Raw genomic sequence first — 20,646 nt, 5'->3', positions numbered from 1 at the left:
AGAAATCAAAGATGACACAAATTGATGGAGAAATATACCATGTTCACGGATCAGAAGAACCAGTATAGTGAAAATGAGTATAGTACCCATAGCCATCTATAGATTCAATACAATCCCTATCCAGCTACCAAAGGTATTTTTCTGAGAACCAGAACAAATAACTTCACAATTTGTACAGAAATACAAAAAACCTCAAATAGTCAAAGCAATCTTGCGAAAGAAGAATGGAACTGGAGGAATCAACCTGCCTGACTTTAGACTATACTACAAAGCTACATCATCAAGAGAGTATGGTACTGGCACAAAGACAGAAATAAAGATCAATGGAACAAAATAGAGAGCGAGAGATAAATCCATGCACCTATGGGTACCTTATTTTTGACAAAGGAGGCAAGAATATACAATGGAGAAAAGACAATCTCTTTAACAAGTGGTGCTGGGAAAATTGGTCAACCACTTGTAAAAGAATGAAACTAGAACACTTTCTAACACCATACACAAAAAATAAACTCAAAATGGATTAAATAAGTGTAAGACCAGAAACTATAAAACTCCTAGGGGAAAACATAGGCAAAACACTCTCTGACATAAGTTGCAGCAGGGTCCTCTATGATCCACCTCCAAGAGTAATGGAAATAAAAGCAAAAATAAACAAATGGGATCTAATTAAACTTAAAAACTTTGCACAACGAAGGAAACCATAAGCAAGGTGAAAAGACAGCCTTCAAAATGGAAGAATATAATAGCAAATGAAGCAACTGACAAAGAATTCATCTCAAAAACACACAAGCCGCTCATGTAGAAAAATAAAAGGCCCAATCAAAAAATGGGCCAAAGAACTAAACAGACATTTCCCCAAAGAAGACATACAGATGGCTAACAAACACATGAAAAGATGCTCAACATCACTCATTATCAGAGAAATGCAAAGCAAAACCACAATGAGGTACCATCTCATGCTGGCCAAAATGACTGCTATCAAAAAGTCTACAAACAATAAATGCTGGAGATGGTGTGGAGAAAAGGGAGCTCTCTTACATTGTTGGTGGGAATGCAGACTAGTACAGCCACTATGGAGAACAGTGCGGAGATTCCTTAAAAAACTGGAAATAGAACTGCCATACAACTCAGCAATCCCACTGCTGGGCAAACATTCCAAGTAAACCAGGATTGAAAGAGACACGTGTACCCCAATGTTCATCGCAGCACTGTTTACAAAATCCAGGACATGGAAGCAACATAGATGTCCATTGGTAGACAAATGGATAAGAAAGCTGTGGTACATATACACAATGGAATATTACTCAGCTATTAGAAAGAACACATTTGAATCAGTTCTAATGAGGTGGTTGAAACTGGAGCCTATTATACAGAGTGAAGTAAGTCAGAAAGAAAAACACCAATACAGTAAATTAACACATATATATGGAATTTAGAAAGATGGTAACAATGACCCTATATGCGAGACAGCAAAAGAGACACAGAGGTAAAGGTGGGATGATTTGAGAGAATAGCACTGAAAACATGTTATTGCCATATGTAAAACAGATCACCAGTCCAGGTTCGATGCATGAGACAGGGTGCTCAGGGCCAGTTAGTGGGATGGCCCTGTAGGATGGAATGGGGAGGGAGATAGGAAAGGGGTTCAGGATGAGGAATACATGTACACCCATGGCTAGTTCATGTCAATATATGGCCAAAAAAACCACTACAATATTGGAAAGTGATTAGCCTCCAATTAAAACAAATAAATTAATTAAAAGAATTTAAAAAAAAAAGATCAGCAGGAATGTCCCCTCTGAGAATGCTGAAGCTTGTACCCAGGTTCTTGGTTTCATGTCTGGTTGGCATGACAATTGAGAATCTCACATTGAAGTCCTACCACCTCATGGCAGAGGTTTAGATGCAGACTCTACTGGGCATCACAGCCCCAGAGAATCTTCGCTCTCTTTAACTTTTAAGCTGATTTTTTTCTTTCTTTTACAACTGTTACCAAATTAAACATATGGTCCCTCTACTTGGATCATAGACTGGGCAAAGCCTCCTGTCTTAGCCAAGAGCTTATTCTTCCCATGTGAGTTTCTACAGACAAAAATGAAACCAAATTTTGGATTGTAGCAGTGCAAGCTTTACTCAATGACCAGAGAATGGAGAATCGGGGACTTAGTTCACAAACCAACTTCTTGCCTTAGTGCCAAGTGGGATTTGCTTTTAAGAGATTAGGACAATGACAAGTGAGGTTATGATGGGAAGACATATGCATTTTTTTTTTTTTTAAATATGGCTTTTCTGGAACTGGGTTGCCATTCCTTTTTGTTTTGTTTAGTAAGTGACTTCTGGTCATGGTGGTAGGAATTGTGCCATTTAGTATGTTAATGCAGTAAAATCAATGTATGATGAGACAGGGTCTGTTGGAGGTCAGATTTGTCACCATCTTGGATTCAGAGCTGGTTCTATCTGTTTTGTTTGTTTGTTTGTTTGTTTGTTTTCCTTTCTCTTCCTATGACTTCTTTGTCTGTGTCCAGACTATGATGTAAAGACATATGTTGCTTCTTGTTCAAGAGTAGTGTTGGTGGGTTTTTAGCAAGGGTCTGTAGTAACTCTGATAACAAACTCAATCAACTTTTTTGGGCCTGCAGTCCAGATCATGGCAAATTATTGTGTTTGTATTGTGCACAGCATACTTTTTGTTTTTAATATTGGTTCATTAGGGAATCAAGTCCCATTCCTGTCCCATTCCCTCATTTTACTCCTCTTCCACAAGATGCATTTGTTTCTTTTGATACAAATCATTGAATCCAATTTTATCTTTAAAATTTCGGTGCAGTATTTTTTAATTTATTTAATTTTAATCAAAGGGTAATTGCTTTACAATATTGTGTTGATCAATATGAATCAGCCATGGGTACATGCATGTCCTCTCCCACCTGAACTTCCCTCCCATCTCCCATCCCATTTCACCCTTCTAGGTTGAACTGAGCACCAGATTTGAATTCTCTGTATCATATAGCAAATATCTGCCAAGTATCTAATTTTGCATATGGTAATGTATATGTTTCAATGCTACTCTGTCAATTCATCCCACCCTCCTTCCCGCTCTGTGTCCACAAGTCTGTTTTCTTAGTCTGCATCTCCATTGCTGCCCTGCAGATAAGTTCATCAATACCATCTTTCTAGATTCCATATATATATATATGTTAATATATGATATTTGTCTTTCTCTTTATGACTTACTTCACTCTGCATAATAGGCTCTAGGTTCATCCACCTCATTAGAACTGACTCAAATATGCTCCTTTTTATGGCTGAGTAATAGTCCATTGTGTATGTGTACCACAACTTCTTTCTCCATTCATCTGCCAATGGACATCTAGTTGGCTTCTGTGTCCTAGCTATTGTAAATAGTACTGCAATGACCAATGGGGTACATGTGTCTTTTTAGATTATGGTTTCCTCAGGGTGTGTGGAATTGTTGGGTTGCATAGTAGTTTTATTCCTAGTTTGTCTTTCTTTCTTTCTGTTTTTGCTTTTTAAAAAATTATTTATTTTCAATTGAAGGTAATTGCTTTACATACTGTGTTGGTTTCTGTTAAACAACAACATGACTCAGCCATAGGTACACCTATGTCTCCTGCTGAATCTCCAAGTCTGATAGCCCAGATGAAGTTGCTGGGCACTCACTCACCACTTTTCTTTTCCCACACAGGACTAGTCACCTCCACCAGATAAATCAGTCCCATACAGTGTTTTCTTAGGGAGACAAGCAAAGGAAATATCGCTGTGACCAACTCTATTGCAGCAAGACTTGCATTTTTCTTATTATTTCCCTCCAATGATGTAACTGGATTCTCCTTTCAGGAACGCCATACTTCTACATATTCTTCCATGGATGAATACCTACACAGCTTAGAATTAACCTCACTTTTTGCCTAATAGACTGAGGAGTCTATGTAGTTTCTCTGGCTCTGCTAGTTCTGCAGCCATATAGAGATTTGTTTGTTTGTACCAGCTTTGCTCATGGGTGAAACTTATGCCAAGTCCTTGGGAATAGTTGCTGTGTTCCAGGGCCCTGATGCCCAGGAGCCCGGAGCCAAAATGCAGGAGAGGCAGCAATTCTCTGGTCCACATAAGAACCCTTTTTTCCACTGGGCCTTCCTGGACCTCAATAATATCTTCCAGATGGTAGTGTAAATGAGGCCAAGACAGAAAATGCAGCAACCTCTTTTTTGTGTTGCTAAAAGTCTGCAGACCATTAGTTTCTGCTTTGAGCTATAGGTGCAACAAGGGTATCAGCTGGTGCAGAGAATGTGGGAAAATGTAAGCAAGTGATATCTAAGTGTTCAGTTCAGTTCAGTTCAGTTCAATTCAGTTACTCAGTCATGTCCAACTCTTTGCGATCCCATGGACTGCAACATGCCAGGCCTCCCTGTCCATCACCAACTCCCAGAGTTTACTCAAACTGATATCCATTGACTTGGTGATACCATCCAACCATCTCATCCTCTGTCATCCCCTTCTCCTCCCGCCTTCAACCTTTCCCAGCATGAGTGTTATTTCCGGTGAGTCTGTTCTTTGCATCATGTGGCCAAAGTATTGGAGTTTCAGCTTCAGCATCAACCCTTCCAATGAATATTCAGGACTGATTTCCTTTAGGATCGACTGTTTGGATCTCCTTGCTGTCCAAGGGACTCTCAAGAGTCTTCTCCAATACCACAGTTCAAAAGCATCAGTTCTTCAGCGCTCAGCTTTCTTTATAGTCCAGCTCTCACATACACACATGACTACTGGAAAAATTATAGCTTGGACTAGACGGACCTTTGTTGGCAAAGTAATGCCTCTGGCTTTTAATATGCTAAGTTGCTCATAGCTTTTCTTCCAAGGAGCAAGTGTCTCTTAATTTCATGGCAGCAGTCACCATCTGCAGTGAAATTTGGAGCCCCAAAAAATAAAAGTCTGACACTGTTTCCACTGTTTCCTCATCTATTTCCCATGAAGTGATGGGACCAGATGCCATGATCTTAGTTTTCTAAATGTTGAGTATTAAGCCAACATTTTCACTCTCCACTTTCACTTTCATCAAAAGGCTCTTTAGTTCCTCTTCACTTTCTGCCATAAGGGTGGTGTCATCTGCGTATCTGAGGTTAGTGATACTTCTCCCAGCAATCTTGATTCCAGCTTGTGCTTACTCCAGCCCAGGTTTCTCATGATGTACTCTGCATATAAGTTAAACAAGCAGGGTGACAATGTACAGCCTTGACATACTCTTTTTCCTTTTTGGAACCAGTCTGTTGTTCCATGTCCAGTTCTAAATGTTGCTTCCTAACCTGCATACAATTTTCTCAAGAGGCAGGTCAGGTGGTCTGATATTTCCATCTTTTTCAGAATTTCCTACAGTTTATTGTGATCCACAAAGTCAAAGGCTTTGCCATAGTCAATGAAGCAGAAATAGATAGTTTTCTGAAATTCTCTTGCTTTTTTGATGATCCAGCAGATGTTGGCAATTTGATCTCTGGTTCCTTTGCCTTCTCTAAAACCAGCTTGAACGTCTGGAAGTTCACGATTCACATATTGCTGAAGCCTGGCTTGGATAATTTTGAGCATTACTTTGCTAGCATGGGAGATGAGTGCAATTGTGCGGTCGTCGTTGTGTCCTCCTGAAGTTGCTCAGTTGTGTCTGACTCTTTGCGACCGCATGGACTATAGCCTACCAGGCTCCTCCCTCCATGGGATTCTCCAGGCAGGAGTACTGGAGTGGGTTGCCATTTCCTTCACCAGTGAAGCATCCCAACCCAGGGATCAAACCCAGGTCTCCTGCATTCCAGGCAGACGCTTTAACCTTTGAGCCACCAATTGTGCAGTAGTTTGAGCATTCTTTGGCATAGCCTCTTTGGGATTGGAATGAAAACTGACATGGTCCTGTGGCCACTGTTGAGTTTTCCAAATTTGCTGTCATATTGAGTCCAACACTTTCACAGCATCATCTTTTAGGATTTGAAATAGCTCGACTGGGATTCCATCACCTCCACTAGCTTTGTTCGTAGTGATGCTTCCTAAGGCCCCCTTAACTTCGCATTCCAGGATGTCTGGCTCTACGTGAGTAATCACACCATCGTGATTATCTGGGTCATGAGGATCTTTTTTGTATAGCTCTTCTGTGTATTCTTGCCACCTCTTCTTAATATCTTCTGCTTCTGTTAGGTCCATACCATTTCTGTCTATTGTGCCCATCTTTGCATGAAAAGTTTCCTTGATAGCTCTAATTTTCTTGAAGAGATCTCTAGTCTTCCCCATTCTATTGCTTTCCTCTATTTATTTGCACTGATCACTGAGGAAGACTTTGCTTAATGTCTAGTGCATAATTAAATTTCCAAAATGAACATGAATATATCTTTTTAGAGATAGCTTTTAGATTAAGAATCTAAATTAGACCCCCTCAGTCCCTCTTTCCTTTGTACATCCCCATGCCAGGGACTCATTCTTGTGGTACTTCCTTCCTGTAGAATGAACTCGAGTCCACTTTTGTTTTCTGTTTCCTAATAATCACTGTAGTTGAAGTACATTGTATTTGCTTCTTATTTACTCAGATGCTGTTTATAACTTGCAAATGACAACATTCTTGTCTCTGGAAATTTTGTGGATACAATTTGGAATGTTTCCCTTGTTGACTGGATAAAAATTGCAGAGTCCCAAAGTTGAGAATTATGTTTTATTTGGTGGCCTTACTGAGGATTAGTAACCAGGAAACAGTCTCTCAGATAACTTTGAGGAACAGTTCCAAAGCATTAAGGGAGGAGCCAGGGTATACTGGATATTTTCCTAAAACACAAAAACCAAAAACTTATAGTTGAACATTAAAAATTACTGCCAATCACACACAAAAAAACTAAAATATATAAAGTTAATAGTTTTAGTTATTTTTTATGTAAGGGCAGATGCAAGAGTCTGAGCTTATTGAAATCATTCTTCTGATATGCATCTTAACATCTAGGGCCAGTATCCTGTTTTTCTCCATACTGAATTTCAGTCAGGATGCAGCTGCCCTGGCTGATGGCTTTAAGATCCCAGCATGTTTTGTTTACTGAAATGACAGGCGACATTCTTTGTCCACACCCTCATATGAGAAAAAGAGACAATGAGCTCACAGAAGGTCTCCTGGGTTCTATGGCTCAAGCAGATTTGAAAAGCTAAAGTGAAGTCACTCAGTCACGTCTGCCTCTTTGAAACCCCATGGACTGTAGCCTACCAGGCTCCTCTGTCCATGGGGTTTTCCAGGCAAGAGTACTGGAGTGGGTTGCCATTTCCTTCTCCAGGGGATCTTCCTGACCCAGGGATTGAACCCAGGTCTCCCGTATTGCAGGCAGACATTTTACCATCTGAGCCACCAGGGAAGCCCAAGCAGACTTAGGAACCCTCTAAGATTTTGTGTGAATTCTTGAGTGTGGCTTTTTATAGGGGTAGGGGGACAACAGAGGGCATGGTGGTGGTGGTGGTGGATATTAATTAGAGATTTAATGAAAATCTCAAAGTCCCTTCGACCAAGGAAAGCTGTGACACCTGACTTAAAAGGGCACTCCCCTAAATCCTTTCAAGTGAATCAATCCTGGGATCTCACTGCCATAGGAGAGAAGAAAAATGAGAGGGCAGAAGTAGGAGAAGAAGGCAGTTAAGGATAGAGTCAAAGACTGAGCAGAGAGAGAAAGTTATGAGAAAGGCAGTTTCTGTGACAGAGCCCCTCAAGATGGACAGAGATAAAATCTTGGTCTTAATATCAAGCCCTTTGCGGCTTGCCTGTGTTTTTAATTCAATGCATGTGTAGACCTCAGTAGATAAAAACCAGGCCCAGGACCAAGGTCTGGGCAAGCTCATTCATTATTGGCCCAGTTGAACCACACTGTCCACTGAAAGTGAAAACCAAACTGATCATGCATTATCAGTTAGGCAGATTATTCCTGTTGCTATGCATTAGTGAAATATAAACACCTCACCAGTTTTCAGGTTGGAATGTTCCTAACAGTTTAGGAAAAAAAGAGACTGTAATTCAAGTTTGTTAACTTACTCACTTATGTAAATGCTGGTTTAGTCAGTTGGCCAAAGTAAATGAACAAGTAAGTGAACAAGAAAGAACATTACACATTTTAAGCCATTACATATTTTGGCTCTGATACAGCTGTTTGACACATGAACACTCAAAGAGTTTAACATCTTCTCCTGACTACACTTGGTTCTAGATTATTTATTTTTATCCTTTACGTGAGAAAAATATCTATAATACTAGAAAGAAAATGGGAATGGAGAAGTGGTGGGGGCCGGTATCCAGCCACATAGGCATGTGCGAGGAAGCATGACCACCTTCTCCTTGTTCCGTATTCACCTCTTCATTCCTTCCATCATTTCTTCCTCCACCCACAGCTCTAATCACCTCTGGTTTGAGAAGGACAGCATTGTAGTGCCAGGAACAGCCTAGATAGGAAGGTAGGTATTGGTTCGGGAGACGGAAGGGACAGTGAGCCTGGTCTCCCCAGGTGCTTGCTGGCCCTGTGCTACAATCCCAGATGCCCCCTCTTCTCCTTTCTTCCCTTGCCCTTCCTCTCACTCTTCACCCCAGGCTGCAGAGAGATTCCCACAGGCTGGGTCTGTCACTAGGCGGGTGTATCTTGACTCCTCCCCAGGGATGGCCTTCACTCCTGTTCACTTCTGTAAGAGAGTCTCTTGTCTTGAGGCTCCTCCCAGGTGAGGAGGCTCCCAGTTGAGTTCAGTGTGCTCTGCATCTTGGGTCAGCTCTTCCTCATCAGCAGCTATCCAAGCACCTATTTCTTGAGGGAAATTTACATTAAAAAAATCACCTGGCATTTCAGTAAACAAAGGATGCTGCAGCTACCAAGTCATCAGCCTCCACAGATAATCAGGATGGTGCACACTGAGAGGAAATAAGGATGGAGATAAACAGGATACTGGCCCTAAATGGCTAAGATGCATATGAAGGAAATAATTCAAAAAGCCCAGACTCTTGCATCTTCCTGTGAAGTGATAGACACTCACTCATGTCTGACTCTTTTTGACCCTATGGACTGTAGCCCACCAGGCTCCTCTGTCCATTGAATTCTCCAGGAAAGAATACTGGAGTGGGTCGCCATTTCCTTCTCCAGGGGATCTTCTCAACCCAGGGATTGAACGCAGGTCTCCTGCATTGCAAGTGGAGTCTTTACCATCTATGCCACCAGGGAAGCCCCCTCACATCTTCCTATACATAGAAAAGTATTAGATTGAGGACCAAGATGGCAGAGGAATATTTAGATATGGAGTGCATATCTCTTTATGGATGCATCAGGAATACATCCACAGATGCAGCATTTCCCACAAAATACCAGCTACATGCTAGTAGGAGTCCTTGACCACCAGAGATTTTATGGATACGTGCCTGGCCGAGTAAGATGAAAGAAAGTAAAGGGAAGGAAAAGAGCACACAGGACTGGATCTGTTCCTGGGAGTGGGGTAACTGAAGCAGGGGAGAGACTCCCACATCCAGGGAGATTTATTGAGACAGAAACAAAGCATTTGAGGCTGTCAGAGAAGGGTGAAGCAACTGATACATGACAGTCTGAATAGAGTAAGAACCACAAAGACAATCCATGATGCAGCCTCACATACCTGGGACTGGGATGTGGATCCGCTGGTACACATGGGAGCTGGAAGTGAGAGTGTGCAGACTGGAGAGCAATCCTGGGGTGAGGACTGCTGTTGAATGCAGGGAGATGGCCTGATGGAACAGGAGGGGAAAAGTCCACAATGGAGAATGCCTTTGGTGGGAAGCCAGATGGACATGGAGTCACATGCAGGGGGCTTAGCCACCACTGTTGCCTCTCTTTCCCCACACCCTGGCACCAGCAGCTGCACAATAGAGAAGAACCCCAGCCAGGGCTGTTCTTTGAGAGCTAGCTTCTGAAGCTAGAAAAGGCACCTAATAGAGTAATATCTGTTGCACCCATGGCCACCAGCTTCCCTGTGCACCTGTCACATTTGGGGCCCTCATGATCCAAGCAGCCACAACACCTCCATCCCTGTCCTCACTGGGGCAGACCTAAGTCCTCAAAGGCAGCCTTGGGAGCAGACTTCTGTGGATGATCCACAAACAGAGGTGGAGATAAACCCACAGTTGAGCTCCAGGAGCAAAGCAACTAAGGAAGAGGATCAAAAACCTTTCCATCAGTTGCACAAATGCAGATAACATCCAAGTCTACAATCAACTAGGTAGACTCTGTCTGTGGAATATATGAAACCACAGTGAGTATTTTTAACAAAAGAGAGCACTGTAGCTCTGATAGCCATGGACATTGGAGGCATCTGATTATGTCCAACAAAATAAAACTGGAAGTCCCTTACTTTTTACTTCTGCTGAAGAAGGAATTCATAGGGCCTGGACTCCATCTTAGGCGTGTTCATGCTGATCATGCTCGGCCACCTTTCCAATGGACTCTGAACTCTGTGTTTAGTGCCTGTGAAAACAACAACAGAAGGATAAGACCCCCTCCAGACAGGGGAACCTTGAAGATCATATCTAGGTTACTCATCACCTAAGAGAAAACATACACTATCACCCCTTCCTCCAGACAGGCCATAAATTTTTCTGTATCAATCGGAGTATAACCTCGGGCTTATTGATTATTGGCTAATTGTTTGACTGTTTGAGCACATGAGCACATAGTACATGAATGATGGGGTTATTGGGATTGTATTTTCTTTGGTTTATGTAAGTCTCAAGGAATTTGGGGTGGTGGGTTCAGACACGTACACATGGGGTATAAAAGATTTTCACAAATGCTGGTTGGAGTCCTTGGGTAAGAGGAGACTCTGCCTTGGGCCCGCCAGTGTAATAAACTGCGCTCCACTATCTGCATTGTCCTTCTGAGTGAGTTTGCTTCCCAGAATGCATGGCTACAACACTGTTCCTATGTAGGACTCAGAAGAAGCACCAGAGTAATATTGACTTAGACGCTTAACATTCTTAATATTTTAAAGATCTTAGTTCACTACTAGTATTAATAAAAGAATGCTAAGTCATGGGTTAAGTACTAATATAGTCACAATTATTTATTAACTGCATATATGAATAATTTTATTGGTATACAACAGGTCTCATAACCATAAACTAAAAAAAGAAAATGAAAATACTTAGAAAAATAACATACATAAGAATTTTAGTATTTTCTATTCTTGCCACATGAGATATCCAGCTCACCTCTTTAACCGATGCCCCTCATTCAATGAATGACTATCATATCTTAAAAAGGAGTTGGTTTTCTTGATCATTAAACGTCATGTTTCTTCAATGAGGCTCTTGAAGAGAAAGGTGGACAGCCTGGACAGAATAGTTCCCATGGATTCTGGTTGACTACTAAAAGAATAATTAATTTTAATTAATATCTTGAAAGTTTATCTCAACTGTAAGAACCGAACAACTGACTGATAGCTACTAGCAACATACTTCTGTAACCAAAAATATATATATTTGTTATTTCTCTGAATTTTAAAATTAACTATTTTTTTTTTTAAGATTTGGATCATTTTTAAAGTCTTTATTGAAATTTGTTACAATATTGCTTCTGTTTTATTTGTAACTGTTGGGGGAGCCTGTTTACTTTTTAATTTAATTTTCTTTTATTTTTAACTGGACAAAAATCACAACTATCACTCTGTTTTATGTTCTGGTTTTTTGGCCATGAGGCATGTGGACCTTAGCACCCAATCAGGAATTGAACATGCACCACCTGCATTGGAAGGTGAAGTCCTAGCCACAGGATGGCCACGGAATTCTGGAAGTTCCAACATGCAAAAATTGGAGATTTTGCAAAAAATACAATAGAATGGACAGGAAAAAAGACTGACCACAAATTTTGTCTTAGATCAAATGCCTGAATGAAAGAGAAAGAGGGTAATGAAAAGAACACTTTTATAAGAACCCCTCTGCTATTTTGCACAACATGAATATATTCTTTTAGAAAAGTGAAGTTTAATAAAAAATTTTACTCATCTTCATGATAATGTGGAATTGCTAGAATGTGTTATTTAATGAATAATATTTATATAGAGATTTTTGCACTCAGGTTGGTAGATAATTATTAGGTATATATTCTATATGACAAATAATATTGTGTGCAGTGTTTTATTATTATATTAATGAAAAAGTTATTTCCCTCATCAGATTTACTGTATTCTATGAATATCTTTATAAGATCTATGAGTGGACTTCCTGAGCGTAAAGTGATAATGGGAATTGAAGGAAGCAAGGAGAGAAAGGTTCTGTTCTGTGAACAGCTCTGAGCTTACTAAAAAGTCCTGTATCCATGGCTAATGTTGAGATTGATCACAGACAGAACATAGACATTAATTTGAGACTCTGCGTGGCCTCAACTTCACTGCTTAAACAGATAGTAACTGTATTTAATTATATTTGTATTTCGTCTTACTCTACTGCCTAAAACCAAACCTTCCCTCCCCTCTGATGTAAAAGCTCTGGAACTTGCTACAGTATTAGCAATACTGAGTTTATATCTTCAAAAACTATCACTTGCTTCCAAACGAGGTATCAATAAGCTGAAAGTAATCACAGTTTGGGGAATGAAAACGGCATGTGAACTGTCATAAGTTAGTCCTTCCTTCCTTTATATTGTCAAGTAAAAAATTAGTCCTAACCTGAAAGTGAGAGTTACTTTATTTGGCAGGAAAGTTAAGAACTCTGAGCCTAGGAGAGAGCATCTCAGTAATCTCGAGAGACTGCTCTGAGGAGGTGGAAGACGGAGTCGGGTTGTATACAAGTTTGTAACAAAGGGGGCAAGCAGTCCGAACATCAAAGATTAAATTAAGTAAGAAAAACTGGATATCCAGTTAGGGAATTTAGCACTCTTCTATGTAAGGGAAGATGAAAGAGCCTGGATTATGGAAGTCATTCCTTTCATATGCATCTCAGTTATCTGGGGCCAGGATCTTGCATTTTTACAGAGGTAGTTTTCTCTTTCTTGAATTTCCTTAGGGTTCACCAGTTTACACTGGAGGGCTATCATCAATGATGACTGTGATCTTTAAGTTCCTTGTGTAGGCAGTGGTGCAAAACCACAATGAAGTTTCCCAAACAAGTTTTTCTCATTCTAAACAAAAGAAGTTTTTATAATAAGTTTGATTTTTATTACATAGGAAATAACAAAACAGTTGTTTACAATGAAAGCACTTTGATTCAGTAATTTGTTAGTTTCTTTCGGCTTCCCTTGTAGCTCAGTCAGTAAAGAATCTGCCTGCAGTGCGCTTTATCACTTTCTGCCCACTGGGTCCCTTTATCAGTTGGCCAAAACTGTCGACTGAAAAATTAGTCAGCCTGAAAGCAGAGTTATTCTCTTGCAGCTCAGTCGGTAAAATCCCTGGGTTGGGAAGATCCCCTGGAGAAGGAAATGGGAATCGATTCCAGTATCCTTGCCTGGAACATCTCATGGACAGAGGAACCTGGTGAGCTCCATGGGGTCACAAAGAGTTGGGCACAACTGAGCGACTAATACTTACTTACTTAATTTTAAAAGAATCCATCATTTGACCACCAATAAATTGTATCTCAACAGAGAGTCAAACCACAAAGATATAAAAAGACCTCTTATAGTCCTTTTGCTGTTGTTCAGTCCCAAAGTCATGTCTTTGTGACCCCATGGACTACAGCATGCCAGGCTTCCCTGTCCTTCACTATCTCCTGGAGTTGGCTCAAATTGGTGTCCATTTAGTCAATGATGCTATCTAACCATCTAATCCTTTGCTGCTCTCTTCTCCTTTTGCCCTCAGGCTTTCCCAGCATTAGTATGTTTTCCAATAAGTTAGCTCTTCACATCAGGTGGCCAACGTGTTGGATCTTCAGCTTTAACATCAGTCCTTCCAATGAATATTCAGGGTTGATTTCCTTTAAGAGTGACTGGTTTGATCTCCTTGCTGTCCATGGGACTCTCAAGAGTCTTCTCCAGCACCACAATTCAAAAGCATCAATTTTGGGGGATTCATCCTTCTTCATGGTCCAATTCCCGCATTCATACACGACTAGAAAAACCTAGCTTTGACTATATGGACCTTTGTTGGCAAAGTGATATCTCTGCTTTTGAATATACTATCTTGGTTTGTCATAGCTTTTCTTCCAAGGAGCAAGTGTCTTTTAATTTCATGTCTGAAGTCACCATCTACAGTGATTTTGGAGCCCAAGAAAATAAAATCTGTTACTGTCTCCACTTTTTCCCCTTCTATTTGCCATGGAGTGATGGGACCAGATGCCATGATCTTTTTGAATGTTGAGTTTTAAGACAGCTATTTCACTCTCGTCTTTCACCCTCATCAAAAAGCTCTTTAGCTCCTCTTCACTTCTTGCCATGAGAGTGGTATCATCTACATAGCTGCGGTTGTTGATATTTCTCCCGGGAATCATGATTCCAGTGTGTGATTCATCCAGCCTGGCATTTCTCATGTTGTACCTTACATATAAGTTAAATAAGCAGGGTGACAATACACAGCCTTGACATACTCCTTACCCAATTTTGAATCTGTCTGTGTTCCATTCTGGTTCCAACTGTTGCTTCTAATTCTGAACACAGGTTTCTCAGGAAACAAGTAAGGTGGTCTGGTATTCCCATCTCTTTAAGAATTCTCCACAGATTGTGTGATCCACACAAAGGCTTTAGCATAGTTGGTGAAGTAGAAGTAGATGTTTTCCTGGAATTCCTTTGCTTTCTTTATGATCCAACAAATGCTAACAATTTGATCTCTGGTTCCTCTGCCTTTTCTAAACCCAGCTTGTAAATCTGGAAGTTCTTGAGTGACATACTGCTGAAGCCTAGCTTGAAGGATTTGGAGCATAACCTTACTAGCATGCCAAATGAGCATAACCGTATGGTAGTTTGAACATTCTTTGGCATTGCCCTTCTTTGGGATTGGAATGAAAACTGGCCTTTTCCAGCCTAGTGACCATTGCTGAGTTTCCAAATTTACTGACATGTTGAATGTCAGCAGTTGAGTGCTGACATGTTGAGTACAGTGTCATCTTTTAGGATTTGAAATAGCTCAGCTAGAATTCCATCACTTCCACTAACTTTGTTTATAATAATGCTTCCTAAGGCCCACTTGACTTCACACTCCAGGATGTCTGGCTCTAGGAGAGCGATCACATCTTCATGGCTCTCTGGATCATTGAGATCTTTTGTTACAGTTCTTCTGGGTATTCTTGCCATCTTTTCTTAATCTCTTCTGCTTCTGTTAGGTCCTTACTGTTTCCTTTATCGTGCCCATCCTTGCATGAAGTGTTCCCTTGATATCTCCAACTTTCTTGAAGAGATCGCCAGCCTTTCCCATTTTATAGGCCTAACACAAACAAATAAACAGACAATAGAACAGCCTAGGAAGATCAGATAAAACATTTACATCTCAAGTACACAGAGCAATATGAGTTTCCCTTAAGATTTTACCACACTGGCTTTTGATCTTTAACTGTGTGTATATTAAAGTGTCCCCTCAATATTTAGGGTGTGATTTAATTTCTCCAGTTAACTAGATACTTGCAAGCATAAGCTCCATACATCCTACGACAGAGCACCTCAGTGTCTTTTGACTGATCTGCAGGTATTCCTCAGTAACTTCGAACAGAGCCCCCCTCCCCAGTGCCTTCCACTGGGTGGTATTTCCTTGGTACCTTTCAAGCAGCCCCCCTCAGTATCTTTCAATTGGGCAGGTATTCCTCAATATCTTTCAACCAAGTTCCACTCAGTATCTAGTCCATGGGGTGGATATGTTCCAGTGTCTTTCAACACTCCCCACCCCACCATATCTTTCAACTGAGAGGGGACAATACCTGCTATATCCCACCAAATAAAAATTCAGGCTCTTCAACCAATACAGGAGATCTGAGAACCAGGAGAGATTTACTCAAATGTATTCTGAACTCCGAGGAAGTAGGTGGGGACGAGTGTGCCTCTGCTGGTACCAAGGCTCCAGTTTCTCGTGGAGTTCAGGCAGAGGAGAGGAATCTGCTCTGGGTCCCTTTATCAGTTGGCCAAAACTGTCGACTGAAAAATTAGTCACAGCCTGAAAGAAGAGAGTTATTTTATTTGATGAGAATGTAAAGACCTTTGATCCTGGAAGACAGCATCTCAGTAACCCTGAGAGACTGCTCCAAGGAGGCAGAAGAGTGAGTCAGGCTATATACAAGTTTGTAACAAATGGGGCAGGCAGTCTGAACCTCAAAGATTATTGTTAAATGACAAAGAATATGAGCTAGGTGTGATAGACTTGGGAAAACTTAGCAAGGCCTATTTGATCAAATTCTTCTCTGTTTCCCATTGTTCCTGCCTGGCATGGCAAACATTTGTTTACCAAACATTTGGTTATCGATCACCCTGTAAATTGACTTTTCCCCTTTGAAGTTCCGTCTCTTACTTCTGCTGCTGCTAAGTCGCTTCAGTCGTGTCCGACTCTGCTACCCCATAGACGGCAGCCCACCAGGCTCCTCTGTCCATGGGATTTTCCAGGCAAGAGTACTGGAGTGGGTTGCCATTGCCTTCTCCCTTAACCTCTTCTACTAATCCCAAATGGCATATAAGCATCAGTTGCCTGAATGCCTGTGTGCTTCATATTATGGAGGCCCCATACATACAAAATTAAATTTTATTTTTGCTCCTAATAAGCTATCTCATGTCATTTCAATTCAGAGGCCAGCCATAAACATCTACAAGGGTAGAGGAAAGTTATTTTCTAGCCTACAACAGGCTCAATCCTGACCTTGTAACCAGGAAGGGTCAATTTTGACTCTTCCATCTTAGATTTGTTTCTTTGACTTTAATGTTTGTTTTGTGCTGCTTTTGTTATTATGATCATACATAATGTCCTATCTCAGAGAACCCTGACCCCTCTGCCAGATCCTTAAACTAAAGTGCCTTCATTTATTTCCCAGAGAGATAATCTGACCCTGCTCACTTGTGAATGACTGTAAAAAAGAAAAGAATCAACACATCCCCCTGCTTGAGGCTTGCCATTCTAGGAGATATTTGGAAGAATTAAATAGTCTTTTCACTTGGTTTCCTTACCTCTCCCCCATGTCTGATCCATAAAAGAACCTGGTATCCAGACCCAGACAAGAGGGTTATTTTGAGACATTAGATTGCCATCTTCTGTATCAGCTTTCAGAATAAAATCATATTCCTTACCTCAACACCTCATCTCTCTGATTCATTGCCCTCTCCTGTGGCAAGCATGGCAAGCTTGGATTGGACTTGGAAACAAATTGATCACTGGTATTTTTCTCCTTCCTGGTTGCCCTGGAGAGCTGGAATCACTGCTGACTGTGACATCCTCGTTTATTGATAAGGCAGGATATACTCCATATCTCATTTTCCAGCATCACCTATGTGCTGGAGGTACTGAGATCTCCCCTGACTGCAGGTATAAATATCTCATTTTTTATACAGCAAGCCCCTATTCCTGTCCTCCCAGTCTTCCCTCTTCCAGGTAATGTCAACACTACCCCTCATTTGCACATGGGGCAATCCACATAATTTTCTTTCCCTCGTACTTTTCACCCACAATCTTGTGACCTGACCAACTCTATCCAGGGTCTAGTTACTCCTCCCATTTCCACCACTCTTGTCCTAGCCCTGCGTGGTTCTCAGCTCCCTCACTGTCCTAACCATCTGAAAAGGATCACCAGATCTTCTGCACCAAACCATAGCTCTCTACCAGCCAAGCCTACCCTTCAGGCCTCCAAATGAAAAGCCAGCATCTCACCACTGCAAATACAAAGAGTTTGTAAAGTAATATGTTTGCTTTGGGAAAATAGTGTGGTTTAATTGTACAAAATTGCATGTTCATAAACCTTGGGCCCCTGCATTTTCACTCCTAAGATGGCACCTGTAGGTCACTATGAAAAAATGTACAAGGGACATATAAAGTGTTCCTAAAAGCAGTCTTCATAACTGTGAGGAAGGAGAGGATAGCCATTGACAATAAAGGGCTAAAGAGAGCTTTGCGGAACTGAAAAGAATACATAGATAAATAAATATTACTAGTATAATGTTGAGTTTAAATTAAGAACCAGTCTGAAAAAAAAAAAATGGAAGTTAGTTGCTCAGTCATATCTGACCCTTTGCCATCCCTATAGTCTGCCAGGCTCCTCTGTCCATGGAATTCTCCAGGCAAGAGTACTGTAGTAGGTTGCCAATTAAAAAGATCTCAGTTCTTTCTATATTGATTCTGTGCATAGTCTTTTATATGTATTCAATCATGAATCTTTCCCATCTTCCATAGTTTGGGGACATAACAGAAATACTCTGTCTGTCATATAGAGACAACCAGTGCTATGATGGAAGAAAGACTGAGAAATCACTGAAAGAGGAGATGGAGACAAGAGAGACTGGCATTCCAGGCAGGAAGAAATGCAAGGCAAACACACAGACTCACAAATGAACTTGACAGCTGCCTGTGGATGCAGATGAACACACAAAGACACCCACTGAAAACCCTTCGTAGTAAAATAAGAAAACCAAGTTCATGCCTTCCCCTTCTCTGGTCTGAACTGTCCAAAGGCTGGGACCTAATGCCCTGAATGCACATCTCACAGTCCATAGTCGGAACTTCTGCTCCTAAATGCCCTGTGATCACATGAACCTTCCTCAGGACAAGGGGCCACACACACCTGTCATGGTCACTAATGGGCAGCTGCCGAGAGGAATTATTCACTGGACACTAACACAACTGCTGCCTCTGTAGGAGGTCTGGCCCCATCAGAGGTCTGTGAGCCTCTACAAAATTGCCTTCTCCCTGCACAGAGTAGGAAAACAAAGTAGAATCTGGACAGAATCCACAAGAGATATACTAAATTTTCCTATTGCACTTTAGAGCCACACTTTGAAAAACTTTACCAAGTCTGAGTTTCTGCTTTCAGGCTAATCTATTAGATGCCTGAAATGGTTTGGAATTGGATTCAAAAGAATTCGCAAGGTCCAGGAAAGCAGTCAAATTCAATCGTTTTTTGGTTGTGTCACTTCCTCTCACATTTCCCCACCTTCTGGCAAACCCTCAACCCATGTGATGCATGCACGGTCATCCCTTCACCATCAAACACTAAGCAGGCTGGAGTATTGACCAAGAGGCTGAGTGCGAGGCCTCCATTTGAGACCAGACTAGGCCTCAGGAACCTATTCTGACCTCAAATGGTAAGCAAAGCAGGAAACAGGAGAAAAAGGGAAGGAGTACAGGCATAAAATGCCTTGCCTGGAGCTCTTGGCCTGGGGTGTGGGCCAGAAGCTTTCAGCCTGGGTTCATTATGAAAACCCTCTGCAACTTGTTTAACTATACAAGGAGTTTCTCAAGTAGAAAATAAGTGTTGTCTTTCCATTACCCTGCAAAGGGTTCACTAAGCTTTTCCGTGGCAATGGGCACTGTTCTGTAGTGACTGACATGACTACACCTCTAATATCTTGGTCCCCTTAGGACACGACATATTCAGGATGAGGCAGGTATATCTGGACATCCATGTGGTCTCTGAAACGCACAGAGGCAAAGCACACACCTCCTGGTTTGCAGGGGAAAGGAAAGGATCAGGAAATTATCTGTCTCCTGGTCCCAGTAAGGTAAGCAAAGTCTAACTGGTCTAATAAGCAATCTCCAGATTCTTATAGAATTGAAATCTCACCTGCCCAGGCTCAGTCCCTCCTCCAACTGAGACAGCAGCATCAGGGATAGGAAAAGAGTCCCATTACTCCCCCTTTCTGTCTCCCACTGACCATAAAATGAAGGTGGGAGCTGGCTGCAGGGAAGACTTAGTCATGAGGAACAGTTGCAGTTCTGCTGATGGCCTCTGCTGTGGTGCATGTCTCTCATGCAGGAGACCTGGGTTTGACCCTGGGAACAGGAAGATCTTTTGGAGAAGGAAATGGCAACCCACTTCGGTATTCTTGCCTGGGAAATCCCATGAACAGAGGAGCCTGGTTGGCTATAGTCCATGGGGTGGCAAAGACTCAGGGACTCTTTGTTGTTTAGCGACTAAACAACACCAAACACTGGTTCTAAATCTAGAAACTCAACATTATGTTACTAATACTTATTTATCTATGTTTAAGCTATGACTCTGTCCTTTCAGTGCTGCAGAGCTCTATTTATTTTTCCATTCTCTGTCAATGGCTATCCTCTTTTTCCACAATTATGAAGTCCACTGTTAGGAACACACTGCTACACATTCCCTGTACATTTGAGCATAGTGACTCTTAGGTGCCATCTTAGGAGTGGAAATGCTGTGTTCCAAGGTGTATAAATGTACAACTTTTATAAAATTAAGTCATATTTTTTTTCAAAGTGATTGTAACCTTTTAAATTTTATTATTTTTTTATTGATCAAAGTGATTATTCTGATTTATATTCTCAGCAACTATTTTTCAGAGATCCTACTGATCCACATTCTCACTAATACTCTATATTATCCAACTTCTACTTTTCCAGTTGAATTGATGTAGAGTATCATCTCATTTTGCACAGATTTACATTTTTCTAATTACTAAGAAGGCTGCTAAGCTATCTGTGTGTTTATTGGCCAGACATGTTTTGTTTTGTTTTTGTTCTTTTTTCAGAGAATGGTCTGTTAATGTC

General features: G+C 41.1%; 1 long non-coding RNA gene across 1 annotated transcript; it reads right to left on the bottom strand.

Annotated features, from left to right (window-relative positions):
- Positions 1–6,692: 6,692 nt before the first annotated feature.
- On the bottom strand, positions 6,693–19,871 carry LOC138441230 (uncharacterized). Its single transcript, XR_011257283.1, has 6 exons — positions 19,697–19,871; positions 15,863–16,095; positions 11,237–11,392; positions 10,381–10,493; positions 9,649–9,757; positions 6,693–6,816 (listed from the first exon to the last, which is right to left on the bottom strand). It is a non-coding gene; the product is annotated as an uncharacterized lncRNA (long non-coding RNA).
- Positions 19,872–20,646: the final 775 nt, after the last annotated feature.

The sequence above is a fragment of the Ovis canadensis genome, chromosome 5, assembly GCF_042477335.2.
Source record: "Ovis canadensis isolate MfBH-ARS-UI-01 breed Bighorn chromosome 5, ARS-UI_OviCan_v2, whole genome shotgun sequence".
NCBI lineage: Eukaryota > Metazoa > Chordata > Mammalia > Artiodactyla > Bovidae > Ovis > Ovis canadensis.
This window is presented reverse-complemented; position numbering and strand designations above follow the sequence as displayed.